Here is a 10,273-nt window from a genome sequence, read left to right as displayed (position 1 = left end):
TCTGAATCAACCAGACGACCAATGAATTTGTTGATGTAGTTTCCATGAACAGCATAAAATGTGGGCGCATTGTTATACACAAACATGTGACTCGCACTCGACCATTGAGGTAATTTAAGAAATATTCTGAAAGCATCATTGTAAGCCACCTGTACCTTTTTCATTTTAGCTTTACTCATGTCTCTCTGCACCATAAATGAGCAGTGTACAGGGGAGCACAGTAAGCTCTAAAAAGCTCAATTTTAACACTTTCTGTTCACATCTGAAATGTACGTGCTAAGGTATTAGCTTGTGCATATAATTTACAGCACTGGCGCTAAACATCATCATCATCATCAACACACCTATCACTTCTGATAATGTGCCCCAGGTATTTGACTTTTTCCACTACACTGAGGACTTGATCAGAGTTAAGGAAGGATGGAAATTGCTGCTTCTGATCTTCTTTTGTTCTCACTATCATTACCAAACTGCACACCATAGCTCGATCAGATTCTCAGGAGTTGCTGCAGGCCAGCACTGTCACCAGCATACATCAGATGGTTGATGAGCCTGTCACCCATCATGCATCCAGTCTTACAAGCTCTCAGTTGTTCTTAAAGATCATCCATGTATACATTAAATAAAAGAGGTGAAAGTATACTACCTTGGGGGACACCATTTGTAACAGAGAAAGGTGCTGATACACTCCTGCTCCATCCAACTTGCATGGTTTGATGCAAGTCACAAAAATGTAGTATCCTTACCAGGTAGAAAGGGACCCCCCTATTTTGTAGTTTCACAAATAATTTTTGATGATTAATTCTATCCAAAGCTTTGGATGCTTCAAGGAAACATAGATATACTGTAGAGTTTTTTTTTTCCTTCTATATGCACTTACAACTTCTTTTAAAGCATTCATACACATATATCTGTGCTGTGTTTATGTTTAAATCCAAACTGATGGTCTGTTGTTGCTATATGCTCTTCTAAGCAATCCAAAAGAATGAGCTCTAACACTTAAGACAGTATTCTAGCCAAAGCAATAAGCCTGTAGTTCTCGATGCAAGAGATTTTACCAGTTTTGTCTTTGACAACTGGCACTAATAGCACAGACAACAGAGTCAGGTAGCACACCAAGCATTAAGAATCCAGAAACGATTCTTTGAGACATGGTTGCGTCCTAAAGATGACCACAAAGAGCGGCCGCATAAAGCTGGAGAGAGCCCACGGCACCCTCGCACCCAAACCCGACCCAAACAGGAGCCCCAGGTCGCTGCTGCTCCGTTTCCACGCGTTCAGAGACAAACAGGGGGTCGCGCCGGGCGAGCCAGGACGGTGGCTTAATCTACAACGGCTGCAGGGTCTCTTTCTATGGGGATTTCTCCTCGGCGGTGATGAAGAGACGCAAGGCATACGACGCGGTGAAGCAGCTGCTTCGAGAGCGAGGGATGCCATATTCCATGTTATTCCCTGCTACTCTTCAGGTGATACACGAAGGTTCCAAAAAGAGGTTTTCCACTCCGCAAGAGGTACGTGATTACATTGACTCCCTGCCTGGGTGATAGTGCTGCGGGACGTGGAGCTCCGTTTCTAGAAGTTGAGGTACTCTTTTCGCCACCGCCTGGTAGGTCATGTTGTTTCCTGGACGTCGCCCACTCCTGAACATTACGAACGTTTTGAACATATGGAACGATTTCTAACCGAGAGGCACGGGTGCTCACAACGTGGGTATTATGTTTTCATCTTATTTTATTCGCTCCCATAGGGAGGATTTTTCTTTTGGCACGTTATTTTGTATATACCGTCAGTTTGCTTTTGGTGAGTTTGAGAGGTGCTTGCATGGTGGACAGTCCCTGTTTGTTTGGGGAAAGATCCCCCGTTTATTGTTCATGGTTATGTATGTGTTATGTTTGTCTAATGTAGTTCATGTGTTAAGCTCAGGACATGACAAGTGTTTTAGACTTAAGTGGGGTATCAGTGTGTGTGACATTTTCCAGTACTGCCAAATCTTACTGCTTTTAGTATTTGATGACTTGGGTCACAAAATGTATATACAACAGTGTGTTGAGAGTGTTGGTGTAATAAGCTCTGACCATTTATCCTGCCCTTATGATCTATAGTATCTTATGGCCATGTCCAATTCATATAATACAAAGATCTGCTCCTGGAACGTTCGTGGCCCCCAAAAACCAGCCAAGAGGACAGCAGTATTATCAATGTTGGAAAAGGAAGATGTTTCTATTGCTCTCCTCCAGGAGACTCATCTTGAGGATAAGGACACCACTAGGTTGCAGAGAAGCTGGGTTGGGCAAGTCTTTGCTTCTTCATACTCTTCTTATAGTCGGGGTGTAGCCATTCTGATTAGCAAAAAGCTGGCATTTAGGTCTCTTGAATGTATTAAAGATAGTCAGGGTCGGTATGTAATTGTTAAAGGAGTAATTGCAGGAAAAGAGGTAACTTTTATGAATCTATATTGCCCCCCAGCGTATTCACCTGACTTCCTTTCAAAGGCCTTTGCAGTTTTTCTAAAACATGCTTCAGGGGACTCTTTTGTGGGAGGAGATTTCAATTGCCATCTAAATCCTTCTCTTGATAAACTCCCGTCTGATGCTTCTCCCCCTTCTAAGCAGGCAAGGGTGCTTAATGACATATGTAATGATATCGAATACTCTGATGTGTGGAGACAGCTTCACCCTACTGGGTCAGAGTTCACATTCTTTTCAGCTCCACACAAAATCTATACCAGAATTGATTATATTTTCATTCCATCCTGAAAAATGTCTCTTGCTTTATCATCTTCCATAGGTAACATTGTATTATCCGACCATGCCCCTCTTTATTTGGTATACTCTCTCACTGAGGACAGGGCCCAGTCACGATGTTGGAGATTCCAGCCTTATCTTCTCAAAGATAACAAGTTTATCTCCTATTTTACTACAGAGTTCAAGATCTTCTACTCTATTAACTCATCTTCCACCAATAACCCCTCTACCCTATGGGAAACATGTAAAATATACTCTCGTGGACTGATCATATCTTTTACCGCTTCCAAAAGACGCAGGAAGAATGAACAACGTAAACTTCTTGAATCCAGACTAGCTGAATTAGAGAAAAAGCACATTTCTAACCTGAGTCCTGAACTGCTTAAGGAGCTGCTACATGCACGTGCTGCATTCAACACTTTTTTGATTCAGGACTCTGAACAGTCCCTTAGATTTGCCAGGCAGAAAATCTATGAGTTTGGGGACAAACCTGGTAGATATCTTGCTTGTCTTGTTAAAAAGAGGGCAAACTCTCAAAACATAGTCTCCATCACTGACTCTAATGGCATCAGATCATTTGATACCAGAATAATAAATAAACACTTTGCTTCATTTTATTCTAACCTATATAGTACTGAACAGCCTGCCAATGCTCCAAACCTTATGTGTCAGTTTTTTGCAGATTTAAAACTCCCCAAGGTTACAGATGATCAGAAATTACAACTAAATGCCCCTGTTACGAGAGAGGAAGCGCTGTGTGCTTTAAAATCTATGCCATCAGGTAAGGCCCCAGGGCCAGATGGATTTGGATGTGAGTTTTATAAGGAGTTTAGTGGTATACTTTTAGACCCCCTGTTGTCTATGCTAAATCACTCATTTCTAAATGGGATTCTACCTCAGTCTCTTAGAGAGGCCAACATTTCTCTCATTCTTAAAAAAGGGAAATGCCCCGAAAGCTGTACTTCATATAGGCCTATAGCCCTTCTTAACTCTGACCAAAAACTTCTCTCTAAAATCTTGGCCCTACGCCTAGAGAAGGTTCTCCCCCATATTATTAAAGAAGACCAAACTGGTTTTGTTAAGGGCCGGAATTCAAGTGATAATATGAGGAGACTCCTTAACATCATCCAGCTGACCCAGAGCCGTAAGGACCCAGCCCTAGTACTTTCTCTTGATGCCGAGAAGGCGTTTGACCGGGTCGAATGGTCATATTTGTTTTACGCTCTGAACGAATTCGGATTAGGTGATAATTTTGTGAACTGGATCAGGGTTTTGTATAATACCCCAACGGCCGCAGTTCTAACTAATGGGATGAGATCCAATAATTTCCCTCTCCACCGTGGGAACCGGCAGGGTGATCCCCTCAGTCCCCTCCTTTTTGATATTGCTATAGAGCCACTGGCCCAGGCAATAAGGCAAAACACTTTGATTTCTGGTATATCTGTTGGTGAAAGGGAACGCAAAATTACTTTATACGCAGATGATATTTTGATACATTTATCACACCCCCAAGTTTCTGTCCCATGTCTGATTCAAGTCATCTCATCTTTTAGCGCCTTTTCAGGGTATAAAATTAACTTTGCAAAATCGGAGGCTATGCCCCTGGGTTCACTAACATGTGTTCCAAACATAGGTGAGTCTTTCCCATTCCACTGGTCTCCCTCTGGCTTCATCTATTTGGAAGTGTTTATAACACCCACTTTTGATCAGATGTTTAAGTCTAATTTCCCTCCTCTCCTGGACGCCATAAGAGCAGATTTAGACCGCTGGGCCCCTCTCCCTCTTTCCTGGCTAGGAAGAGTTGCTCTCATTAAAATGAATGTCCTACCCAGACTGCTATACCCACTGCAAATGATCCCTGTCTTACTATCCAGCAAGGTTATCAAGGTGCTTGAAGGCTGGCTGAGCTCCTTCATTTGGAGCAAAAGGAAGCCCCGTCTTAAGATGTCAAAACTTCAAATGGCAGGTTGTGATGGCGGACCAGATGTACCAAACTTGAGATTTTACCAACTAGCTTCACATTTGAGGGTAATTGCAAACTGGCGTAAATGTGATCCAGCCTCGATCTGGCATGATATTGAATCCTCTCAGTCGAAGTGTCCTCTGCTGAATTTGATGTTTATTAATAATCCCGAATTAGTTAAAAAATATTGCTCTAACCCTATTACTCTCATTATCATCAGAGCCTGGAAATCCATTCGATCTATAGAAGGCCGGGCTCAGCTATCATCTCCTCTCACTCCCATTCTTGACAACCCAAACTTCTTGCCGGACTGTAGGGACCAAGGCTTTAGGGTGTTGAGCATCCAAGGGCTGAAGAATATAGGTGATCTATTCAAAGGTCAAACTTTATCCTTTCAGCAGACGCAACACCAATTTGGTTTATTTAATCAAGGCAACTTTTACAGATACCTGCGAATTAGAGATTTCATAATTAAAGACACTACCTTAACGACTAACAGCTCCACTTCATGTGTGGAAAAGGCTCTGTCTTTGCAGATAAGTAAGACATGCATCTCTGTATTTTACAAAGCCTTGAATTCTAACTCTGCTCTTACCTCAGAAACTACAAAGAAAGCTTGGGAGAAAGACTTTGGTATTACCATAGATGATTCTGATTGGCAGCAGGTCTGGTCTCTGGCCATGAATATTTCTGTCTGTAATCGTACCAAAGCTATACAGCTCAGAATTTTACATCGTACGCATATAACACCTGTTGTTAAGAACAAAATGGATACTAATATTTCTCCACTCTGCTGGAAATGTAGCTCTGAGACTGGTGATTACATCCATTGCCTTTGGTCATGTATGAAGCTACAAAGGTACTGGTCTAGTGTTGTGAACGAACTGACTGCTATTTTTGGTGTTCCAATACGCATGGACCCTGTGTGCCTTGTACTTGGCCTCCCGGAGGGTTGGATCACTGACTGTAAACATAAGAGACTTTTCAACATACTAACCTTTGCTGCCAGAAAGAACATTTTACTCCTCTGGGGGAAGAATGTTGCCCCAACAAAAAAGTCATGGCACAATATTATCATGGACTGTATTCCTAGTGAATACATCACATGTATGCTTGTCTCCAAAATTGATGCCTTTTATAAAATATGGGACCCTTACATAAGGCATATTGGGCCCAAGCTGTCATCGTCCTTGCTTCAGGGATTTCCCAGCTCAGCTTAGCATCTGTATGATTTAGTTTTATGTGCTTACTATCTAATGGGCACTTTGTGGCCTTGCTGTATTTGTACATTCCTTATCAAGTCACATTTGGATACTGGTGTGTGTGTGTGATACTGTGCCGTGGGATTGTAGGGGCTAGGACTGGATGTGAAACATTTACCGCCTTAGTTTTGTATTATTATTCTATTATTTTCCTTATACTATGCCCACATGTCCAAACTCTGTCTTTTTCTTTTTCTTTTTATAATTTCTTGTCATGTCTGAGCAGTTCTGTTATATTTTTGAAAAAGTTAAATAAAAATATTTTCAAAAAAAAAAAAAAAAAGAATCCAGAAACGACGCTGGTTATCAACCTCATAAGTGGATCCAGCTTGGCAATGAGCGCGTGCACGCATATAAGGCGGAGCACGCTGCATCTGACCAATCGCGAACATGGAGCAGTCTGGAGCGTCAGAGCAGGCCGGAGAGAGAAGGACCGCATACTTCATACTGGAGGAGCAGGAGGTGATCATGAGGAAGTATGACGAGCTGAAACATGTAATTAACGTTAAAAGCAACACCGTCGCCGCTGCTAAAGCACGGAAGGAGTGCTGGCAGGAAATTGCTGACAGTCTAAATGCGTAAGTGTAGTGCAAAAAAAAAAATCTTTTGTGCCATTATCATCCTGAAAAAGCTCTGTTCACCATGCACTTTTACTGTAACATGCACCATACCTCATTTATTTCTTAGATGAATTTATTCATTTGTTCTTTCCTATCCTGTTTACATTTTTTGTGTGATATGTAGCCCACATGAGCCCTACATGAATTCCTGTCACAATTTTAATACGGGCAATAAAATATTGTCATGGAACAGAAGTGTTGGCATTGAAGATCTTATTACGGCAGTGAGAGTTCTTCATTCCCTTTAACTACCGAATTTTTCCGCACTACAAGGCACACCTATAAGCCTTCAGTTTTCTCAAAAGCTGACAATGCACCTTATAATCTGATGCGCCTTATATAAACCCCTACCATAGTTAGGGGGCGTCGCCGGAGTAACAGTAAACACTTTTCAAATAGGCCAGTCATTGAAGGTGTGCCCCATACTCCGAAGCGCCTTGTAGTGCGGAAAATACGGTACCTGTGGAAAGTGTCATGTACTACCAACACCTCCCTGGAAAACCGGTACCTTTCATAAAGGTGGTCATCCCAAAAAGAGAGTGGGTCGGTGCGGTCCCTGAAAACTCTCGTGCACTGGAGCGCTCCTCAGACAATGCAAACTCCGATGTCCACGGGATCCTCTAAGAACGGACAAGACATTTTTTGTGAGGGCTCATTGGTCAGTGGGCGGGGTTTTTAAAGTCCGCGAGTTCAATCTGGAACCTAACCTGCCCCGGAGCAGGTTAGCCGTTCAGCGTATGTTGCCATGGAGACTCGCCTTGCTGAGGAGTGATCCCGTGTCGTAGAACAGGGAATCCAGAACCTATCCTCAAAGCTATCTCGCTAGGCTGTAATCCTGCTTCGTAGAACAGGGCCCAGGTCTGATCATCACACCATCATTACAAGACATCAACAATATTCGATGTACTGCTTTTGACACAGTTAATAACTCCATATAGTGCTTTCTCCACAGCTCCGCTGTTATCAGACCCTGTGGTTCCTTCAATATTTGATGATAAAGGCATTTTGCTATTATTGACAATCCTAACCTCTTTCCAAAACTCATGTACATTATTCTGTTGGAACTGAAGTTAGCCCTCATAGCTTTATTATTTCTTTTTAGAAATCTAAGCGCATATTTGAAACTCGCGTTTGCATGCTTCCTATGTTCAAACTCTGGACCATGTCTAGATATTCCTGATAAAATCCAGTGTTTATGAGCATCTCTAGATTCTGCATAACATTTAGTTAGGTCCTCTTCAACAGGGTGGTTCACTGCTGTTTTTTAAACACTTAACAATGTTACTGTACATTTTACACAGATCATCATTATGTTCTTGATTCTTGCAGTTAATGTTGTTACACACAATAGCATCAAGAAGTATTTTAGTCTTACTCAAATTGTTTTCAGACAATGAGTTACAATACCAGATGCCCCCCCCTCCCTCTTGCTCTGGCCGTTCTGACCGCTTCCGGGTCGCCTCACGCCTCCCCCTTACGCTGCACCGGTGCAGGTAAGTTAGCAGTGGCTGCTAATAGTGTCCGTCATTAAATCTTCATGCTGATCTGCCTGTAATTCGGCCGGTTTTAGATTGCTGGTTGCTCGCTCTAGGCTGCTGTCGTTTTAGCGCAGTTGCACTGTGCTCCTCTCGCTCCTCTCCCTCCTGGGTGATCGCTCGTGGCCTGCTCGGTATGTATGTTGTCTGACAAGCCTGTACTTTTATCCTCTAGTGCTCCGAAATTAATAAGAGTTAAATTTTACCTGACAGGGGCCGTGTGAGCCGGGTGTCTCCCTGGGGAACTCCAGCGGCGTTAAATTACCGTCAGAAATCTGTCTTTTGATCCTGCTCTGCTTCTGTTTGTCTCGGACCGGGCCAAGCAATAGGATTATTGTGTATGTTGACTTTCGAAAGCCCTGTGCGCTGGACACCACATTTTATTGAGTCTGACTAGTGGGTTTTCTTTGTTAATTAATTTGGTTTATTGTTTTTCCTGAGTTTTCTTTAGTGTTTTTCCTGCTTTATCTTGTTTACATGAATTGTTTGCTTTTGTGTTGGGTTCAAGGGGAAACATTTTTTGGGTTAAATTGGTTTCCATGAATTAGTGTTCTTTTCTTTAAATATTCTTTTGAGCGTAAAACTATTGGTTTCTTTTGTTTTGAAGTAGTTAACTAATTGGTTACTTTTGTTGGTTTATTTGTTTCTTTTCTTTAGGTTCTCCAGTCGAGTTTCCCGATTTATTTTGTTTACTTAATAATCTGTTTTTGTTTTGGGTTCATGGGTAACATTTTTTAGGTTAAAATTGTCTCCATGAATTATGTTTTGATTTTCTTTTGAATGTAAACCCATTAATTTTTCCCCTTTGTCTGTTTCAGTTTCTGAGTGCCTACGGTGGTGGCCCCTGGTGTCCTGGTGGTGGTTCCCCCTTTGTGTGTGCAGTTTTCCCCTGGTTTTGAGTTGATCACTAGATTTTTGATTTATTGCACGAGTGATTAGGGTGTTTTCTTTCCTGGGATTCCCTCACCAGTCCTTGACCCTTTACACTGCTGGTAAGCCTCAGCGCCCGGAAACAGTACTTTTCCTTTTTTTCTTCTAGTGTGTTGTCAGTGTGTTTTATTGATTGTGCTTTCTTTTTAAAGTGTGAAAAATAAATTGAATGTTTTTTTAAGTCTGAACCACGTCTCCTGCTCTCCATTACGCTAACGAACCTGGGTGTCTTAAAAATTGAATATTCTAAGTAATTCTTTGGGTGAAATTCCCAAAGTGGCATTGCCAGACCTTAAAATCATTGTAGTAATTAATATCTGTTGAGTCAAATTAGCTCCCCCTAAATCCTCGAGCTGCCACATGTGAAAGATGCCTGGTGCTCCCAGCCCAGCGTGGCTCCAAATCACTAGCCAGACTCTTCTGCTCTGTTGTTCCCAAATGTTGAATGAATTACCTAACTATACTATTTGCGGGGTCCCTTTCTACTTTAAGAGATGTCTGAAGACTCATCTGTTCAGGGAACACTTGAGCACTTAAGCTGACCCTTCTCTTTGTCCTCAGGGGTAGAAAGAGTCAGTAGCTCTAAGACTCAGCTCTTGTGATTTTTCAGCACTACTACTGTATGTTGATGAAGATTGAAGTATACTGTTGCAGCAATTAATAGTGGTTTGTTGGCTTGTTGTTAATTGTACCCCCCAAAAACAAGAAGAAGAAGAACAACAACTACTAACAAACAAACAAACAAACAAAAAACTTCCACTTAATGGCAGCACCTGCAGCCCAATAACTTGTAGCACTGTTGTCGCACTAACTAGGTTTTCCTTCTGTCTAAATTCTTGCTTGTGTTATACGTCACTTTGGACAAAGGCGTCAGCTTAATGACTCTGTAAACTCTAAACTGTAAACTGGAATGTATTCCCTTCTTTTGCTTTGCACCTCCACAGCATTCAGCACACAGCTTCACACCAATTGATTTTTCTTAGAGAGAAGGTCTCTTAGGGGTTTATCTTCCTCTGCAAGACTTGGAATGAACTTTTCAAGTTGTTTTACCATCCCAAAGAAGCTGCCAAGTTCTCCTGCATTAGATGGCTCTTTCATCGCTCTGACTGCCTTTGTCTTGTCTGGGTCTGGTTGAACTCTGGTAGCTGAGTGTGAATGTGACTGAGAAATCTGACTTTACTCTTGCTCAGCTCACACTTGTCCATGTTTAATGTGATCC

General features: G+C 42.0%; 1 long non-coding RNA gene across 1 annotated transcript; it reads left to right on the top strand.

The window, feature by feature from the left end:
* The first annotated feature begins 8,177 nt into the window (after window positions 1-8,177).
* LOC141802987 (uncharacterized) lies at window positions 8,178-9,080 on the top strand. The gene is made up of 3 exons (XR_012599543.1): window positions 8,178-8,258; window positions 8,338-8,390; window positions 8,943-9,080. It is a non-coding gene; the product is annotated as an uncharacterized LOC141802987 (long non-coding RNA).
* Window positions 9,081-10,273: the final 1,193 nt, after the last annotated feature.

This window comes from Halichoeres trimaculatus, unplaced genomic scaffold (genome assembly GCF_033239565.1).
Source record: "Halichoeres trimaculatus isolate MK-OKI-2021-1 unplaced genomic scaffold, fHalTri1.1 fHalTri1_scaffold_14, whole genome shotgun sequence".
Taxonomy (NCBI): domain Eukaryota; kingdom Metazoa; phylum Chordata; class Actinopteri; order Labriformes; family Labridae; genus Halichoeres; species Halichoeres trimaculatus.
This window is presented reverse-complemented; position numbering and strand designations above follow the sequence as displayed.